This window comes from Mustelus asterias, chromosome 17, assembly GCF_964213995.1.
Source record: "Mustelus asterias chromosome 17, sMusAst1.hap1.1, whole genome shotgun sequence".
Lineage (NCBI taxonomy): Eukaryota > Metazoa > Chordata > Chondrichthyes > Carcharhiniformes > Triakidae > Mustelus > Mustelus asterias.
In genome coordinates, this window is record NC_135817.1 from 75,202,081 (window position 1) to 75,223,697 (window position 21,617).

Here is a 21,617-nt window from a genome sequence, read left to right on the forward strand (position 1 = left end):
TCTGTGCTGGCACCCACCTCCACCCACACCCCTCCCCAACGCCCATCGCCGGCATCCCTGCTCCTGCATCCTCTCCCGGGCAGCAACACATCTAAATGAATTCCCTCCCCACCCGCATGAAGCTCTCACTGGGGCCTGCCTCTTGGTACAGGTTGACACTGCCAACCTGTGCCAAGAGGCAGTGCCAGGGGGGCAGTGCCAGGTCACTGCCTGGCCATGTCCCTCTCCCCGGGGGGGCTACACTTACTTTATGCCCCCAGGGAGACCCCCACGACAGGTTCACGTCCAGGTGAACCTGTTGTAAACGCTCACCTGATGAAGGAGCAGCACTCCGAAAGCTCGTGCTACCAAATAAACCTGTTGGACTTTAACCTGGTGTTGTGAGACTACTGACTGTGCCCACCCCAGTCCAAGGCCGGCATCTCCACATCATGGCTGAATATCCAGTGAGGAGGTGGGGGGAAGGTCCTGGAAAGGGTGCTAGCTAATGACATGCTAATGCAGTAAAGTGAGTTTTCTGGGATCCCGCGGCGTGTTTCACGCCACTCCCCCGGCGAGGGGCTGGTAAGATCGGAACTCGCAAGCTCACCAGCGCGAATGGTGATCTCCGTATTTGGGGCACGCAGTGCCATTCCCGCAAGATGGACAGCGCGGGATCAAAATCGGCTCCAACGTTTTGAGTCCAAATAACCCTCCCACGGAAGGGTCATTAATGTGCTGCTGTGGCTGTGAATTGTGTGTGATTAACGTGCAACATTATCAACACAATATTCTTCCCATTTCAACTGTGAACCTGGCCGCACCTTTTAACAATAATCAATGAATACCCTGTTGGCAGATTGATGGAGCTATTCCATGTCCTGTACTTAATGTCTGTGATTAGTTTATCAGAGTCAAGTCATGAGCTGGAAATATTGTGCAGCTCAGAACAAAGAGGCATCACCTTCAAATTAAAACAATCTTTACATGACGGTGAGCGGAAATCTGGCATTCTTTTCCTCAGAGAGCTATTCTCAATAAATAACTTCAAGAAATAATATTGATAATATTTTTTGTCAGATGCAAGCATGAAGGAATATGGAAGCAGGCAGGTAATTGGAGTTATGGTACAGACCAGCCATGATCTGACTGGATGGCAGGGCATGCTTCAGGGGGGTGATTAACCTATTCCTGTTTCTATGGAGATTGGCTGTTGGCATTAGTTGCATTTCAGACAGTGCAAAAACATCCTTCCCATGGTGAGGGAAGTGGGCTGGAGTTTACAGCCGTCTGGAGGTTTGCTTGCGGGCAAGAGGGGGGTGGGCTCTGTAAAATGCCACGCCGCCATGTCTCCCCATGTACCTGCCCGACCATTGATCTGGCCATCACCTGGTGTTGTGAGACTTCTTACTGTGCTTACCCCAGTCCAACGCCGGCATCTCCACATCATCATTTTAATAGCAGTGGGAGTGGGGCTGTCAGGTGACCCTCATGCTCATGTGGCTCTTAATTGGCCAATTAATTCCCACTGAAGGATTAGGCCCATACCCAGCACTCAACATCAGCAGCTTTCACTGTGGTAATTTCACTGGTCATGGGCCTCCTTAACAGGCCCCCCACGCCTGTCAGATAGCCCCCTCTGGAGGAGTTCCCCTCCCCCCTTACGAATACCGGCCCACGCCCCACCTCCACCACCAGTGTGTCCACCCCAGTTTGTTGAACTTCCCCCCCCTGGGTCTGTCTACCCTGGTTCCCCATCCTCCTCACTTCTCCTTCCCGTGGCCCCATCAGCCTGGCCTGGGTGCCAGCCCCATATCCTACTTATCTCTCGTTCCAGCTCAGGCTCCGGGTGGTCAGGGTTTGGATGCAGTCCCAGCAGTGGCCAGCTGGAACTGGAGAGCTAGGCAACGTTTGATCGGCTGGAAGCATCCTCCGAGTGTTAGATGCCTATGGGGTAACCCACAGGAGCAGATGAGCTGGCCCCTGCCTTTTTCCTGGGGGTGGATGTTGGAGATGGGTCAGGAGGGCGCCGATGGGGGTGTATGGGCAACAACATCAGTGCCCTGTTAAATCCAGCTGAAGACACAATTCTCCGCAAACCCCCACCCTCCCGTCCCCGGAATAGTCAGAGGTGAGCTCATCCCCACTCCTGCAGCTTATTAAGCAAGCGTTTAAACACTCAAAGGGGTGTGAATTGCCTTGGGATGTGACTTCTGCTTTCATCGGGGCCAGGTAGGCAGGCAGTGGGCACAGCACCCATGGCATTTTGCAGCATCCCCCTTGCCAGCAAACATGCCAACTGGAGCTGTAAAATCCAGCCTATAGTCTTCAGATTGAGGGGCCAACCTGAGGAGGCGGACATGTTGTAATTTATGGATTCGGTGAGGATCAAAGGAAAAAAAAGTTAGAAACTTGTCCGTGACATTTCTGTTCTTCAAGAATTTGGAAAGTGATGTAGAGGTTATTGGCGGATTGTTTTTTTGAAGAACGCCATGACCTGAGGAGTGATAATTAACAACAGTCGATATCAGTGATCTCATCCATGAGTACCCAGGACAAGTTAATTCCTTTGTTCATTAAATTTAGAAAACCAGTCAATAGAATACCGAGCTGTCAACATGACTCAGCTGGTGGAACTCTTGCCTCTGGGTGAGATTCCTTGGCCTCCCACCCGCACGTTTCTCGGCAGTGGGAGGTGGCGCGCCGGTCCCTGGTGGCGGAATAGTCTGGTCCCACCATTGTCAATGGGAATTCCCATTGAATCCACCTCACGCTGCTGGGAAACCCATGGCGGAGACGCGCTGCCGGCGGGACCAGAGAATCCCGCCGGCGTGAACGGTTGGAGAATTCCAGCCATAAATCAGAGGTTGTGAATTCACAGGCTTAGCCCAGAGAATCATAGAATCCTACAGTGCAGAAGGAGGTCGAGACTGCACCGACCACAATCCCACCCAGGCCCTTTCCCCAAAACCCCATGCATTTACCCTAGCTAGTGCCCCTGACACTAAGGGGCAATTTAGCATGGCCAAGCCATCTAACCTGCACATCTTTGGACTGTGGGAGGAAACCAGAGCACCCGGAGGAAACCCACGCAGACATGGGGAGAATGTGCAAACTCCACACAAACAGTGACCCAAGCTGGGAATCGAACCCGGGCCCCTGGCACTGTGAGGCAGCAGTGCCAACCACTGTGCCACAGTGTCGCCCCTCAGAGGTTTGATTTAAGCTGGTACTCCTCCTGTTCTGTGTTTGAAGACCGCAGTTCTTCTTCAGTACCTGTCTCAGTGAGAAGTCTCTCCTGAATTGATTCTAAGATGGAAGCTTACAGAGATTCCCTCATGACAGAGGTCACATGTCCACAGATAAGACATGCAGTACTGTTGCATTTCAAAACCCAAACATCCACTTCTGCATTGAGGAAGTGCTGCATTGTTAGAGGTGCTGGGTGAGATGTTAAGCTGACACCCTCCCAGATGGGTGTAAATAATCCCATGGAATCTTTTTAAAAATAGGAAAGAATTATCTCTGGGATCCTGACCAACATTTATCCCTCAACCAACATCATCATAATGGATTATCTGATCACTATCACGGTGCAGTTTGTGGGATCTAGCCTTGTGCTGTTGCATTCCCTACATTGCAAAAGTACTTGGTTGCAAACATGTTGGGACATCTGAGGACATGATAGGTACTATATAAATTTAAAAATACTTTAATCATGGTAAACAAGAATTGACTTTTGTGGCACGGTAGCACAGTGGTTAGCACTGCTGCCTCACAGTGCCAGGGACCCGGGTTTGATTCCCAGCTAGGGTCAGTCACTGTCTGTGTGGAGTTTGCACATTCTCCCCCATGTCTGTGTGGGTTTCCTCCAAGTGCTCAGGTTTCCTCCCACAGTCCAAAGATGTGCGGGTTAGGTAGATTGGTCATGCTAAATTGCCCCTTAGTGTCAGGGGGACTAGCTAGGGTAAATGTATGGGGTTACGAGAATAGGGGCTGGGTGGGATTGTGGTCGGTGCAGACTTGATGGGCCGAATGGCCTCCTTCTGCACTGTAGGGATTCTATGAACCTCTGATAAATATTTCTATTGTAAGTCAACAAATGTTTTGCCCACCCACTGGCAATGGCCTTTCTATTTTCATTCCTCTCACACAATTCACATCTAGGATACAATTGATTGGTATGTAAGTCAGGGATGTTGACACTTCTTTGTGGGATTTTGGCAGTTGTTTTCGCTGCATTATATATGCATATTTTCAGTATGACTGACGGGTGTATGATTTTATGATTAAATGAAAATTAATCTCAGCCTAAATTTGCTTATCTTCTTCAATAAATGAATTCTACAATTCCGTTGTAATTGGCACAATAACTGTCAGATGAAATGTAACTGACTCTTGAGATGTTTTCAATGACTACAATTGTGAATACTGGGCTCCGAAAGGAGGCACTCATGGGAAATTATTGACTTTGCAATTTAACCTTTACCTGTTGCTGTGGTGACAGAGGCACAAAGATCATTCAATCACACACATGGGGTTGCGAACCCAGCAGGACTAACCTGGAGTCTCCAGGAGTTAAAGGTTAATTCTTCCCCCGTCCCCCACCCTCCCCACACCCTCCCTACAAGCCACAGACAGAACTGCAAGTAACCATAGAATCCCGATAGCGCAGAAGGAGGCCATTTGGCCCATCGAGTCTGCACTGACTTGCCGAAAGAGCTTCTTACCCAGACCCACCCCTCCATTCCTATCCTCATAACCCCGAGCATTTACCATGGCCAATCCACCTAACCTGCACATCCCTGGACACGACCTTGGAAGCGAGAGAGTGCAGAATGTAATGTTACAGTCATAGCTAGGGTGTAGACAAAGATCAACTTAATGAAAGGTAAGTCCATTCAAAAGTCTGACAGCAGCAGGGAAGAAGCTGTTATTGAATCGGTTGGTACGTGACCTCCGACTTTTGTATCTTTTTCCCGAAGGAAGAAGGTGGAAGAGAGAATGTCCGGGGTGCGTGGGGTCCTTAATTATGCTGGCTGCTTTGCTGAGGCAGTGGGAAGTGTAGACAGAGTCAATGAATGGGAGACTGGTTTGCATGATGGATTAGGCTACATTCACGACCTTTCGTAGATTCTTGCGGTCTTGGGCAGAGTAGGAGCCATACCAAGCTGTGATACAACCAGAAAGAATGCTTTCTATGGTGCATCTGTAAAAGTTGGTGAGAGTCATAGCTGACATGCCAAATTTCCTTAGTCTTCTGAGAAAGTAGAGGTGTTGGTGGGCTTTCTTAATTATAGTGTGGGCATGGGGGGACCGGGACAGGTTGTTGGTGATCTGGACACCTATAAACTTGAAGCTCTCAACACTTTCTACTTCGTCCCCATTGGTGTAGACAGGGGCATGTTCTCCTTTACGCTTCCTGAAGTTGATGACAATCTCCTTCATTTTGTTGACATTGAGGGAGAGATTATTGTTGCCACACCAGTTCACGATGAGATTTTCTATCTCATTCCTGTACTGTGTCTTGTCGTTGTTTGAGATCCCACCCACTACGGTGGTGTCGTCAGCAAACTTGAAAATTGAATTGGAGGGGAATTTGGCCGCACAGTCATAGATGTACAAGGAGTATAGTAGGGGGCTGAGAACACAGCCTTGTGGGGCACCGGTGTGGAGTCTGCACGTTCTCCCTGTGTCTGCGTGGGCTTCTGCCGGGTGCTCTGGTTTCCTCCAACACTCCAAAGATGTGCGGGTTAGGTGGATTGGCCATGCTAAATTGCTCCTTAATGTTAGGGGAACTAGCACGGTAAATAGATGAGGAATAGGGCCTGGGTGGGATTGTGTTCAGTGCAGACTTGATGGGCCAAATGGCCTCCTTCTGCACTGTAGGGATTCTATGATTCTATAATCTTTGGACTGGGAGAAAGCTGATAAAAAAAATATCAGAGGCAGGGTGGAGTGGGATTTGGAGTGAGAAGGCCTCTTACCCAAGAATCAGATAACGTTCAGTTTACAACAGTGTGCTGGGAGGATAAATGGATCAGGTGGCCAATGACAGAAGTGGGGATTGGTGGTCATGTGCTGTAACCTCTGGGAATAAATCCAGCTTGAGTTTGAAAGCCTACATAGATGGTATGGATTGGAAATATATTAGGCGAGGAATGAGATAGTCCACAGAAAACGCATGTTTTGTCTAGTAGGTGGAAGATTTATTTTCCTCATCAATTGCATTTTTTTACCTATCCTTTTTCTTGGTCTCTCCCCATTCCCACATTATCCTCAGTCCAGGGATCAGGCTGCAGCCCAGTGACTGGATCTCCCCAATGCGGTTCCATTGCTGGCCTGAGGAAAGGTTTGAGAAGCTGTGGCTGTTCCTTTCCTTTTTTTCAGGAGAGATGTTCTGATCTATACTGATTCATGAAGGATATGCATCTAGCCAGCTGTAGGCAGAGAAATTCTCCCCATTTCTGTCTTAAGTGAGCTGTCCCTTATTTTTAAACATTGACCCCCTAGTTCGAGATTCTATCACAAGAAAACATCCTCTCCACATCCACCCCATCAAAATTCCTCACGATCTTCAAATCACCTCAAATCCAAACTCCAGCGGATACAAGCCTAACCGCTCCAACCTTTCCTCGTAAGGCAATCCATCCATTCATCGCAGTAGTCTCGTAAGCCTTCTCTGAACTACACAAAGGCATTTACATCTTTCCTTAAATAAGGAGACCAATGCTGTACGCATTGTATGCCAGATGTGGTCTCACCAATGTCCTGTATAACTGAAGCATAATCATAGAATCTACAATGCAGAAGGAGGCCATTTGGCCCATTGAGTCTGCACCAACAGCAATCCCACCCAGGCCCCATCCCCGTAACCGCACATATTTACAGTCCTAATCCCCCAACACTAAGGGACAATTTAACATGGCCAATCAATCTAACCTGCACATCTTTGGACTGTGGGAGGAAACTGGAGCACCCGGAGGAAACCCATGCAGACACGGGGAGAATGTGCAAACTCCACACAGACAGTCACCCGAGACCAGAATTGAACCTGGGTCCCTGGCGCTGTGAGACAGCAGTGCTAACCATTGTGCCACCGTGTCGTACCTTCTATTGTATTCAATGTCCCTTTGTAATAAATGATAACATTCTGTTAGCTTTCCTAATTACTTGCTGTAGCTGCTTACTAGCCTATTACGATTCATGCCCTAGGACACCCAGATCCCTCTGCATCTCAGAGTTCTGCGATCTCATCATTTACATAATAAGCTTATTTTTTATTCTTCCTGCCAAAATGGACAATTTCACATTTTCCCACATTATACTCAATTTGCCAGATCAGTGCCCACTTATTTAACCTATCTGTATCGCTTTGTAACCTCCTTAAGATCAAAGTCATTGTTTAGGTCTCCATACCAAACTCTGTTTCCCATTTCAAACTCATTCTCTGGCCACTGACACTAACCCTCCGCCTGGCAACTGTCAGGGACTGATTCAGACTGGTTGCAACCTTGGTGTCATATTTGACCCCAGGATGAGCTTCTGAAAGCATTTTCGTGTCATCACTGAGATCACATATTTCCACCTCTGTGCTCAATTCCACCCCTGCCTCAGCGCATTTGCTGCTGAAACCCTCATCCATGCCTTTGTTACCTCGAGACTTGACTATTCTACCCTTCCTAAACTTGAGGTGATCCAAAGGCCTATTGCCTGTGTTTTAACTGGCATCAAATTTGGTGGCCGTGTCTACTGTTGCTAAAACCCCAAACGCTGGAATTCCCTACCTGAACCATTCCACATCTCTTTTTCCTTTCCTCAATGCACACACTGGATAAAACCTATTTCTCCAACTCAGCTTTTGGTCATTTGCAGTTTGGCTTGGTAACAAATTGTGTTTGATAATGATTCTGTGAAGCAACTTGGGTTTTTCAGTTTGTTAAAGGCATGATACGAATGCAAGGTTTTATTGTTGTTGCTATCACTGAGATCAGAAATTTTTATTAAAATAATTATTCTTGAGTTGGAAGGTGTGCAGGTTAGGTGGATTGGCCATGGTAAATGTGTGGGGTTAGGGTGGGGAATTGGGCCTATGTAGAGTGCTCTTTTGGAAAGTTGGTGCAGACACGATGGGCCAAATGGCCTCTTCTGCACTGTAGGGATTCTAAGGGTGGGATTTTCCAGCCACACTCGCCCCAAAACCAGAAAATCCTCCCCCCCCGAGGCCAATGGATCTTTGCATGGTCCATTCCCGCCCGCTACAATTCCCTTGTCAGGCGGACAGGAAAATTCCGCCCTATGATTCGATGATTGTGAGATGCGAGGGTTGCTGGCAAGGCCAGGATTACTTGCTCATCTATAACTGCCCTTGAGAAAATGATGGTTATCTTGAACCAATGTATTCCGCATGTTGTAGGAACACCCACAATGCTGTTAGGATGAGAGTTCATGGACTTTGACCCAGTGAAGTCGGGAATGGGTTAATGAACTTTGTCACACTTAAGCATTAAGACCCGAACTCTGTGATTTTGTTGAGAACACTGCAGAGTTCATGTTTTTGTCAGAGTTTGGTGTTTTTCATGTCTGTGCCAGATAAGAGGAACAGCTTTTCTTGTTATTAAGAAATGCGATTAACCCAGCTCGAAATAAGCTAAACAGTCTCCAGTTTTATGTACCTTTGTTTAACACGATGGAATTGACATGTATGCCTTCTGTCTTTGTATAACCATTGATTTATATATATATATTCATCATACGTTATTCATCTTATCCTGATATAAAGTATTATACAAACTTGTATGTATATTAGTGAACTTGTTTGTGCAAAACCTGTGATGTTGTTTCAAGGATATAAATGACGAACAATCGTGACCTTGGAGATCGAACAAACTACGCAGAGGAAGATACTGCTAATACAACAAGAATCTCACCATGAACAATGACAGACATCTTAGAGAATTGCAATGTAATGAGGGCGGGGCCCGGGACATATATAAACTCTGTTCTTACTTGTGTTCGATGAGAAGGCTGGGGGTCCACTGTTAGGAACCTCACTTCTCCCACAATTGTGAAAATAAACCTGCACTTCGATCCACTAATAGTGTCAGAGGTTTTTTACCTACAACACCCAGCAACAGTGAAGGAACAGTGATATGGTTCCCAGTTAAGATGGCGTGTAACTTGGAGGAGGACCTTCATTTGTGTTGCCATGCACCCCTGTCGCCCTTGTCCTTCAAGGTGATAGAGGCCACGGGTTTGGACAGTTCTGTTGAAGGAGACTTGGTGAGTTGCTAGGGTGCATCTTGCAGATGGAACTCACTGCTGCCATTGTACGCTGGTGGTGGAGAGAATGAACGTGTAAGGTGCTGATCAAACAGGTTGCTCTGTCCTGGATGGTGTCGAGCTTTTTGAACGTTGATTGAATTGCTCTCGCTCAGGCAAGTGAAGAATATTCCATCATACGCCAGACTTGTACCGAATGGTGGGTAGGCTTTGGGGAGTCAGGAGGTGAGTTACTTGATGTAGAATTCCAAGCCTCAAACTGGCCCATGTGGGCACAGTATTTATATGACAGCTTCAGCTAGGTTTCTGGTCAATGGTAACCCCAGGATGTTGATAGTGGGTGTTTCAGTGATGGTAATGCCCATTGAATGTCAACAGGAAATGATTACATTCTCTTGTGTGGCACAGATTTTACTTGCCATCTATCAGCCCAAGTCAAAATATTGTCGAGCTCTTGTTGTTAGGAGGCATGGACTGCTTCAGCAACTGAGAAGATGAGAATGATACTGAACACTGAAGGAATGGTCAAGATGAAGCAGCTGAAGATGGCTGGGCCTTGGATACTACCCTGAAGGGCTCCTGCCGTGATCCTCTGAGGCTGAGATGATTGTCCTCCAACAACCACAACCATCTTCCTTTGTGCTAGGTATGACTCCAACCAGTGGAGAGTTTTTCTTCTGATTCTGAGTTATAGAACAAAGAGATCGAGGGGTACAGGTTCATAGCTCCTTGAAAGTGGAGTCACAGGTGCACAGAGTGGTGAAGAAGGCATTTGGCATACAAAGAACAAAGAACAATACAGCACAAGAACAGGCCCTTCGGCCCTCCAAGCCCGTGCCACTCCCTGGCCCAAACTAGACCATTCTTTTGTATCCCTCCATTCCCACTCCATTCATGTGGCTATCTAGATAAGTCTTAAACGTTCCCAGTGTGTCCGCCTCCACCACCTTGCCTGGCAGCGCATTCCAGGTCCCCACCACCCTCTGTGTAAAATACGTCCTTCTGATATCCGTGTTAAACCTCCCCCCGCCTCACCTTGAACCTATGACCCCTCGTGAACGTCACCACCGACCTGGGAAAAAGCCTCCCACCGTTCACCCTATCTATGCCTTTCATAATTTTACACACCTCTATTAGGTCACCCCTCATCCCCCGTCTTTCCAGTGAGAACAACCCCAGTTTACCCAATCTCTCCTCATAACTAAGCCCCTCCATACCAGGCAGCATCCTCGTAAACCTCCTCTGCACTCTCTCTAAAGCCTCCACGTCCTTCTGGTAGTGTGGCGACCAGAACTGGGCGCAGTATTCCAAATGCGGCCGAACCAACGTTCTATACAACTGCAACATCAGACCCCAACTTTTATACTCTATGCCCCATCCTATAAAGGCAAGCATGCCATATGCCTTATTCACTACCTTCTCCACCTGTGACGTCACCTTCAAGGATCTGTGGACTTGCACACCCAGGTCCCTTTGCGTATCTACACCCTTTATGGTTCTGCCATTTATCATATAGCTCATGTTTAGTTTCATTGGTCAGAACATTGAATACAGGAGTTGGGACATCTTGTTAAAGTTGTACAAGACATTGGAAAGACCACACTTGGAATACTGTGTACAGTTCTGGTCACCCTATCGTAGAAAGGATATTATTAAACTAGAAAGAGTGCAGAAAAGATTTACTGAAATGCTACCGGGACGTGATGGTTTGAGTTTTAAAGAGAAGCTGGATGGACTAGGATTTTTTCCCTGGAGTGTAGGAGACTTAGAGGTGATCTTATAGAGGTCTACAAAACGATGAGAGGCATAGATCAACTAGATAGTCAACATCTTTTCCCAAAAGTAGGGGAGTCTAAAACTAGAGGGCATAGATTTAAGATGAGAGGAGAGAGATCCAAAAGGGTCCAGAAGGGCAATTTTTTCACACAGAGGGTGGTGAGTGTCTGGAACAAGCTGCCAGAGTTAGTAGTAGAGGCGGGTACAAATTTGTCTTTTAAAAAACATTTAGACAGTTACATGGGTAAGATGAGTGTAGAGGGATATGGACCAAATGTGGGCAATTGAGACTAGCTTAGTGGTTAAAAAAAAGGATGGCATGGACAAGTTGGGCCAAAGGGCCTGTTCCCAATATGTAAACCGTTATGACTCTATGACTCCTTGGACCTCAAATGTGCTGGGGCTCCTTGATGCTACAGTTGGTCAAATGTTGCCTTGATGCCAAGGGCAGTCACTCTTACCTTGTTGTGGAGATGCCGGCATTAGACTGGGGTGGGCACAATAAGAAGTTTCACAACACCAGGTTAAAGTCTAACAGGTTTATTTGGTAGCACTCACCTGATGAAGGAGCAGCGTGCTACCAAATAAACCTGGTGTTGTGAGAATTCTCACTGTGTCTACTCTTACCTTACCCTGGAACTGAGCTCTTTTTCCCATGTTTGAGCCAAGGATTTAATGAGGTCTGCAGCCAAGTGGCCTTGGCAGAATCTCACGGAGAGAAATGTATATTTCTCACTGAGGTCTGGGCATGTTCGACACTTCATTAAAAAATGTGTTTAGAAAAGAAATCCAATTAGACATGAGAAACTGTGTTTTGCAATTTTTTTCAACTGTCCTCATTCCTCTCCTGAAAGATTATCTTTCAGAAGATCAGCTTTCAGGAGAGATGTGTGGAATTCACTACCACCAAATGTAGTTGAGGCCAAAACGTTGTCTGATTTCAAGAAGAAATTAGATATAGCTCTTGGGGCTAAAGGGATAAAGGGATGTGGGAGGAAGGGAGATCAGGATATGGAATTCGATGATCAGCCATGATCAAGATAAATGGCAGAGCAGGCTCGAAGGGCCGAATGGCCTACTCCTGCTTCTAGTTTCTATGTTTCTATGTAGAACAATTTTGACCTTCATAACTCCCTCTTCCGCTTCCCAACCTTGGTCGTGAGGGTCATTATTCGATCACAGAGGACACCACGTTGTCCATGTCCCCAAATGTTTCAGAGGGGGTTCCTGGACAGTAGTCAGGAGTTAATTTACTGCTCCGTATTCAGGAGTATTGACGTCACTTAGCAACATGGATACACATCAATGCTACTGCACTTCAAGGTGATTCATTGTCCCTGGAGCACGTCGAGATATTGTAGAGGGTTTTTTTATCATTCGTGGGACATGGCCCATCCCAAGTTGCCATGTTCAGAGGGCAGTTGAGTGTCAACCACATTGCTGTGGCTCTGGAGTCACATGTGGGCCAGACTGGGTAAGGATGGCAGATTTCCTTCCTTAAAGGACATTAGTGAACCAGAAGTTTTTTTTCTGACAATCGACAATGGTTTCATGGTCATCAGTAGATTCTTCATTCCAAACATTTTTATTGAATTAACATTCCACCATCTGCTGTGGCAGGATTTGAACCCAGGTCTCCAAAACATTAGCGGAGTTTCTGGATTAATAGTCTAAGATGGGCCAAATGACTTCCTTCTGCAAAAAAAGGGGTGGCATGGTGGCGCAGTGGTTAGCAGTGCTGCCTCACAGCACCAGGGTCCTGGATTCAATTCCAGCCTTGGGTGACTGTGTGGAGTTTGCACATTCTCCCGTGCCTGCGTGGGTTTCCTCCTACACTCCAAAGATGTGCAGGTTAGGTGGATTGGCCATCATAATTTGCCACTTAGTGTCAGGGGGAGTAACAGGGTAAATACATGGGGTTACGGGGCTGGGGCCTGGGTGGATTTGCTGTTGGTGCAGACTCAATGGGCTAAATGGCCTCCTTCTGCACTGTAGGGATTCTATGATTCTAAGTTACTATGAAAATCTCCAAGTCGCCACACTCTGGCGCCTGTTCGGGTACACTGAGGGAGAATATAAAGTGGCCAATGCACCTAACCTGCACGTCTTTCAGACTGTGGGAAGAAACCGGAGCACCCGGAGGAAACCCACGCAGACACGGGGAGAAAGTGCAAACTCCACATAGACAGTGAGCCGAGGCTGGGAATCGAACCCGGGTCACTGGTGTTGTGAGGCAGCAATGCTAAACACTATGCCGGTGTGCTGCCCAGCAATAACACCACTAGGTCATTGCCTCCCTCTGCGATAAGAGGCTACATAAATGCATGTCTTTCTTTAAATGATATGCAGCATTTGCTACCCCACTTTGATCAGCTAACTCAGCAAGAGCTAGCGGTATAGCTGGGCCATCCTAGTTCATTGTGTCTTGGTTTCTCCGCTGGGCGAGTGGGGGCCAACATGGTCTGTGATTTTATGCACATTAGTTAAAATAATGCATGTTCAACAGACTGTTAACAATCATCTTGTATCTCAATCGCATGGCGATTTTTAATTAGCTACTGCAGCAACTCTTGATATTAAAAATTGATGAAGACTGACAGATTCATTCCTTTTGCATAATTTCAGTTTTCATATTGCAATTGTATTTTTGAAGCCCTGGTGAGCTGACTTTTTTTTTAATTAAATAAAGCTGGGCATCAGATGAGGCAAGATGGCTTGCTAATTCCAATTTACTCTGAGATCTAATAGATCAATTGCAGCTTAAGCAAGGGACTTATACTGAGGTATGAAGTGTATGCTGGATTTTATGACGTCTTGAACTTTTCCTTTAACCTGTAATATTTAAAAATTATTTCTTGGGATATGGGCATCACTGGCAAGGCCAGCATTTTTATATCCATCCGTAATTGCCCTTGAACTGGGTGCTTTGCTAGACCATTTTGGAGGGCAGGTAAGAGTCAACCACATTAGAGTGGGTCTGGAGTTGCATGGAGGCCGGGCCAGATAAAGACAGATTTCTTTCCCTCAAAGGCATTAGTGAACCAGCGGATTTCAAACATCACCATCGCCATTACTGAGACTAAGGGTGGGATTTTCTGGCCCTTCCCGATGGCGGGATCTTCCCATCCCAGCAAAGGTGCCCCTTTCCCTCTTCCCAGTAGCAGCTTCCTGAGCAGCGGGATGGGCAAGCTATTTATTTGTATTTTATTTATTTGTTAGTCACAAGTAAGGCTTATTTTAACGCTGCAATGAAGTTACTGTGGAATTCCCCCAGTCGCCACACTTTGGCGCCTGTTCGGGTCAATGCACCCAACTAGCACGTCTTTCGGACTGTGGGAGGAAACCGGAGCACCCGGAGGAAACCCACGCAGACACGGGCAGAACGTGCAGACTCCACACAGACAGTGACCCAAGCTGGGAATTGAACCCGGGTCCCTGGCGCTGTGAAGCAGCAGTGCTAACCACTGTGCCATCGTGCTGCAAAGTGCCATGGACACCACCCGGGCCAGCAAATGTCACTGGTGGCCAATGGGGAGCCATCTTTCTATCTATGTCGATAACCTTTCACCCCCCCCCCCCTTGTTATTCTAGAATCTATCTCTCCTGCCTCCCAAATATTCAATTATTCTGCTTCCAATGCCTTTTGAGAAGGAGAGTTCCAGAGACTCACGGCCCTCTCATAGAGTCATAGAGCTTTACAGCATGGAAATAGGCCCTTCAGCCCAACTTGTCCATGCCACCCAATTTTTACCACTAAGCTAGTCCCAATTGCCCGCATTTGGCCCATATCCCTCTATACCAACGTATAGAGGGATTATGGAGGGATATAGAGGGCCTCTAACAGAAATCTTTGTCTCTTCGCTGGACACAGGTGAGGTCCGAGAGGATTGGAGGATAGCAAATGTGGTCCCGTTATTTAAGAAGGGTAGCAAGGATAACCCGGGTAATTATAGGCCGGTGAGCTTGACGTCCGTGGTAGGGAAATTGTTGGAGAAGATTCTTAGAGATAGGATATATGCGCATTGAGAACTGAATAATCTCATTAGCGATAGACAGCATGGTTTTGTACGAAGGAGGTCATGCCTCATAAATTTGGTTGAGTTTTTTGAGGAGGTGACAAAAATGATTGACGAGGGAAGGGCCGTGGATGTCGTCTATATGGATTTTAGTAAAGCGTTTGACAAGGTCCCTCATGGCAGGCTGGTGCAAAAGGTTAAATCTCACAGGATAAAAGGTGAGCTAGCTAGATGGGTGGAGAACTGGCTTAGCCATAGAAAGAAGTTTAGCAACACAGGTTAAAGTCCAACAGGTTTATTTGGTAGCAAAAGCCACAAGCTTTCGAAGCCTTAAGCCCCTTCTTCAGGTGAGTGGGAATTCTGTTCACAAACAGGGCATATAAAGACACAAACTCAATTTACAGAATAATGGTTGGAATGCGAATACTTACAGTTAATCAAGTCTTTAAGATGCAAACAATGTGAGTGGAGAGAGCAGGTTAAAGAGATGTGTATTGTCTCCAGACAGGACAGCCACAATACACATCTCTTTAACCTGTCTTAATGCTCTCTCCACTCACATTGTTTGTATCTTAAAGACTTGATTAGTTGTAAGTATTCGCATTCCAACCATTATTCTGTAAATTGAGTTTGTGTCTTTATATGCCCTGTTTGTGAACAGAATTCCCACTCACCTGAAGAAGAAGGGGCTTAAGGCTCCGAAAGCTTGTGGCTTTTGCTACCAAATAAACCTATTGGACTTTAACCTGGTGTTGTTAAACTTCTTATTGTGTTTACCCCAGTCCAATTCCGGCATCTCCACATCATGATTAGCCATAGAAGATAGAGGGTAACAGTGGAGGGGTCTTTTTCCGGTTGGAGGTCTGTGACTAGTGGTGTTCCGCAGGGCTCTGTACTGGGACCTCTGCTGTTTGTGATATATATAAATGATTTGGAGGAAGATGTAGCTGGTGTGATCAGTAAGTTTGCGGACGACACAAAGATTGCTGGAGTTGCGGATAGTGATGAACATTGTCAGAGAATACAGCAGGATATAGATAGGCTGGAACATTGGGCGGAGAAATGGCAGATGGAATTTAATCCAGATAAATGTGAAGTGATGCATTTCAGTAGATCTAATGTAAGGGGGAGCTATACAATAAATGGCAGAACCATCAGGAGTATAGACACACAGAGGGACTTGGGTGTACAAGTCCACAGATCCTTAAAGGTGGCAGCACAGGTGGAGAGGGTGGTGAAGAAGGCATATGGCATGCTTGCCTTTATTGGACGGGGCATAGAATATAAAAGTTGGCATATGATGTTGCGGCTGCAGAGAACGTTGGTTAGGCCACATTTGGAATACTGCGTTCAGTTCTGGTCGCCACACTACCAGAAGGACATGGAGGCTTTGGAGAGAGTACAGAAAAGGTTTACCAGAATGTTGCCTGGTATGGAGGGTCTCAGCTATGAGGAGAGATTGGGTAAACTGGAGATGTTCTCCCTGGAAAGACGGAGGATGAGGGGCAACCTAATAGAGGTGTATAAAATTATGAAGGGCATAGATAGGGTGAACAGTGGGAAGCTTTTTCCCAGGTCGGAGGTGACGAACACAAGGGGTCACGGGTTCAAGGCGAGGGGGGCAAGGTTCAACACAGATGTCAGGGGGACGTATTTCACACAGAGGGTGGTGGGGGCCTGGAATGCACTGCCAAGCAAGGTAATTGAGGCGGACACACTGGGATCGTTTAAGATTTATCTAGGTAGCCACATGAACAGACTGGGAATAGAGGGATACAAACGAATGGTCTAGTGGGCACATGAGCGCCGCAGGCTTGGAGGGCCGAAGGGCCTGTTCCTGTGCTGTATTGTTCTTTGTTCTTTGTTCTTTGTACCCATTTTACCCATGTAACTGTCTAAACTCCTTCTCTGAGAGAAATAATTTCTCCTCATCTCCATCTTAAATGAGTGACTCCTTAATTTTAAACAGCGACCCCGAGTTCTAGATTCTCTGACAGGGTGAAACATCCGCTCCACATCCACCCTGTCAGGATCTTAAAGGTTTTGATCAAGTTGCCTCTTACTCTTCTAAACTCTAGTGGATACAAACCTAAACTCCCCAAACTTCCTCAACCTTACCCCATAAGACAGCTCCACCCATTCCTGGTATTAGTCTCTTAAACCTTTGCTGAACTGCTTCTAACCTCTCACAACTGGGACTTAATAGGATGGAGGGTTATAGGTAGGCCTAAAAGGTAGGGATATGTTCGGCACAACTTGTGGGGCCGAAGGGCCTGTTTTGTGCTGTAGTTTTCTATGTTTCTATGTTTCTAACTGCTTCTAGCAGTTTTCTTTAAATAGGGAGACCAATATTGTACACAATACTCCAGATGTCATCTGTACAGTACCCTGTACAACTGAAGCATAACTTCCTTACTTTTGTAATCAGTTCCCCTCACAATAAATGATAATGTACTGTGAGTTTTCCCAATTACTTTCCATTTATGATTCATGCAGTAGGACACCCAGATCCCTCTGCAGCTCAGTGCTCTGCAATCCCTCTCGCCATTAAGATGATAAGCTTCTTTTTTATTCTTCCTGACAAAATGGACAATTTCACATTTGCCCACGTTATACTCGTTAATGTACACATGAAATTGTTTTCAGCTGATGCCGGCAAGGGACAGCATATAGATGAGAAATAGAGGGGGGTTAAGGATGGATCCTTCGGAGGCCGGCAGGGGTATCAGCCCTGTGTTTCTGGGCAGGAAAAAGAAACAGACAGGAGGAATGATGCAGTTCACATGACCCGATAGGGAGCGCCAGCATAGTGAGTCTGCCCCAGGGAGCAGGACACGGGAGAGGAGCAGGGAGAAGGTCCCAACAAGAAGTCCTTTACACATTCGTGGGACATGAGCGTCGCTGGCTGGCCAGCATTTATTGTCCATCCCTAGTTGCCTGAGGGCAGTTGAGAGTCAACCACATTGCTGTGGCTCCACGGTGATATGTAGGCCAGACCGGGTAAGGATGGCAGATCTCCTTCCCTAAAAGACATTAGTGAATCAGATGGATTTTTCCAACAATCGACAATGGTTTCATGGGTCATCAGTAGATTCTTAATTCCAGATATTTTTTATTGAATTCAAATTCCACCATTTGCCGTGGCGGGATTCGAACCCGGGTCCCTAGAGCATTGGCTGAGTTTCTGGATTAATAATCTAGCGATAATACCACTAGGCCATCGCCTCCCCAGATAAATGACAAAGCCAGGGGACAGATATAGGTCCCTTTAGTGAAGGTAAAGGAAGGAGCAGAGTAATAGGCTCTGAATTCAAGAAAGAACTGCAGGGAGTAGGCTTTAAGTGAAGTGGGCATGAGGCAAGCCCTGAACATCTGAGAAGGCAACCAAAGATTGGTGACTCCATGCTGCGGGCTGGTGGGGCAAAGGTATTCCTTTGGGGTAGTGGGTGCTCTGCTCGGCACAGCCAAAGATTTGAAATTGTGTTTGGAAGGTGGAATGTGATTGTGTTCAGAGATCCTGAGGAAAGGAATCTTAGGAAGGCGAGATTGAAACTTTGTGAAATGGGTCATTGTTGGAGACGTCCGGGTAGGAACGATTTTTAAACAGGATCCCAGAGCAAGATGTTCAAGTGGGGAGTCTGGAATCCCGCTTGAGAGAAATGACGTTTCCGTGAGATTGGTTCACAGGTGATAAATATTTGTGTCAGTTGTTCAGAAATCCATGGAACTTGTTTTGGTTGCGTCTGTCACCTATTCATAGAATCATAGAATCAGACAGTGCAGATCAGGCCCTTCAGCCCATCTAGTCTGCACCGGCATGCGAGAAAAACTTGAACTTCCACCTAATCCTATCGCCACTGGACACTGGCTTCTAGTTATTAAAGCTGCCTTCTGTCATCACCCTCTGTCTCCTACAACTGAGCCAATTTTGAATCCACTTTATCAATTTACCCTGTATTCCAGGTGTATTTACCTTCTTTAAAAGTCTCCCATGTGGAACCTTGTCAAAGGCTTTGCCGAAATCCATATAAACGACATCAACTGCACTACCCTCGTCACCTCCTCAAAAAATTCATGTTAGGCATGACCTCCCTCTGACGAAGCCATGCTGACCATCCCTGATCAAGCCTTGCCTCTCCAAGTGGAGATAGATGCTCTCCTTCAGAATCTTCTCTAATAGTTTCCCCTACCACTGACATGAGACTCAGTGGTCTGTAGTTCCCTGGTTTATCTCTTCAACCCTTTTTAAATAGCGGAACCACATTGGCTGTTCTTCAGGCACCTTCCCCGTGTGGTGTGTTTGAGCTCAGTTCACCTGTCAATTCAAGTGCACCTCATGCTTACCCTGAACGTTAGAGCAAATATAGATATTGTAAGTTATTTTATCTTTTTGAACTTGTACAGTAAAGCTTATTTTAGTTTGTTCAGAACTTGTAGAACCTTGTAGCTTTATTCACTTAGTAAGCGACTTGAATCTCAAACTTTATCTACTTCAAAGAGTTATCGGTCTTTAACTGGATCTTTCCCTACGTCCTGGGGTCTGGACAAGGATCAGAACAGTTTCCTGCCCCTTAATCAGTTCTGTGTCTAGATTGCTACTGTCCACTTATCATCAACAAGCTGTTAAAACATAGGTTCAAAAGTATTTCATTTGATTTATTTCCTGATTCTATCACTTCAGAATTTCAGATCACATGAACACAATTCAAAGGTGTTTATTTAATGTCTCTGAGGGGTTCTGATAGACTGGATAAGGAAAAACTGCTTCCTCTGACAAGAGGGTCAATAATTAGATGGTACAGATTTAAGATAATTCTCAAAAGAACAAGAGGAGATAAGGGATCTTTGTAATGCACCGAGACATGATAAACTGAACTACACTGCCTGAAAGGGAAGCAGGTTAAAGTTTAAAGTTTATTTATTATTGTCACAAGTAGGCTTACATTAACACTGCACTGAAGTTAGTGTGAAAATCCCCTTGTCGCCACACTCCTGTGCCTGTTCGGGTACACTGAGGGAGAATTTGGCATGGCCAATGCACCAAACCAGCACGTCTTTCGGACTGTGGGAGGAAACTGGAGCACCCGGAGGAAACCTACGCAGACACGGGGAGAATGTGCAGACTCCACACAGACAGTGACCCGAGTCGGGACTCGAACCCAACTCCCTGGTGCTGTGAGGCAGCAGCGCTAACCACTGTGCCACTGTGCCACTCCAGATTAAATAGTGATTGCCAAATGGAAATTATAGAAACATAGAAACATAGAAAACTACAGCACAAAACAGGCCCTTTGGCCCCACAAGTTGTGCCGAACATATCCCTACCTTTTAGGCCATGGGAATAATTATGGGGGTGATTCGCCCTGCTCGAGCAGTGCAATGGGCCGGGAGACATCCAGGCCATGGGGGCCATTTAGTGGGCTCCCAGCTGGGCACCACGGCCTCCACATGTCTCCAGGGCCAGGATTTCTGGCGTCATCCTCTCCGCTCTGGAAATTGGAGCTGATTTAAATATTGATATCATGAGCTACACCTGATTAGTGGCCCGGGACTGAAATCTCTGGCCTGCTAGCCTCTCTCTGCCTCCACTCCTGCCAGGAGTGGTTCACTCCTGCGGGGTTTACAACAGCTCCTCACTAACAGGGAGCTGGTGGCCCGACCCCACTGGAGTGAAGGAAGGCCATGGAGGTCCCCCCAGGAGGTCGGGGGTAAGATGGGGGTGCCCCCTGGGCATTGCCAGCATGGCAGTGCCAGCTTGGCCCCCTGGTTCTGCCCAAGTGGCAAAGTGGCAATGCCCAAGGGGCACTTGGCACTGCACACCGGGCATCGGGTAGTGCCAAAGACCAGGGCCAGAGGAGGCAGGGCCTATTGGGGTATGGGGCCTATGGTGAGAAGAGATTGGTGGGGGAGCGGGGTCCCGCTGGCACTCTGTAGTCATGATCAGTGGTAGAGGGAGTGAATGGACTGATCAGGGCTGGCCATCGGGGCTGCTGTGGGGAGGGGGGGTGGCACTGCCAAGGGGGTGGGGCTATTTGGGGAGATTGGGACTGCCGGGAGGGGGCATGGAAATCGGGGCTGGCAGGGGGGGTTGGGGGGATATCGGGAGACATCCGGGAGGCCAGCTAACGGCGGGTGGGGGGAGGGGAGGGGGTCAAGCGGCCAGCGATGGAGCTGGCTAGCACTCGGCAGGCCGTCAGTGTGGGGCTCTGACAGACCGGTGCATGCGCAGTGGCCTGCTCAGCGCCGTGCTGCTGGCCTCTTGGGCGGGAATAGGCCCCACTCTTGGGGTTTCAGCATGAATCTCCCTGAGACACTCTGCAATGCACAGAGTGTGGGAGATTCATTTTGAAAATCCTGCTAAAAAAAAGGCACTTTTAAAAAAATCCGACACTTAGAACTTATTTGGGAGAATCCTGACCTATGTGTTTGAAAAGGTAAAAAGAAACATAGAGGTGTCTGGAAGGAAAGGTATGGAACTAATTGGGTAACTATGCAAGCACAGGCACGATATGCAGAATGACATCCTTCTGTGCTGTACGATTGCAAGTATCTAAAAACAGGCTG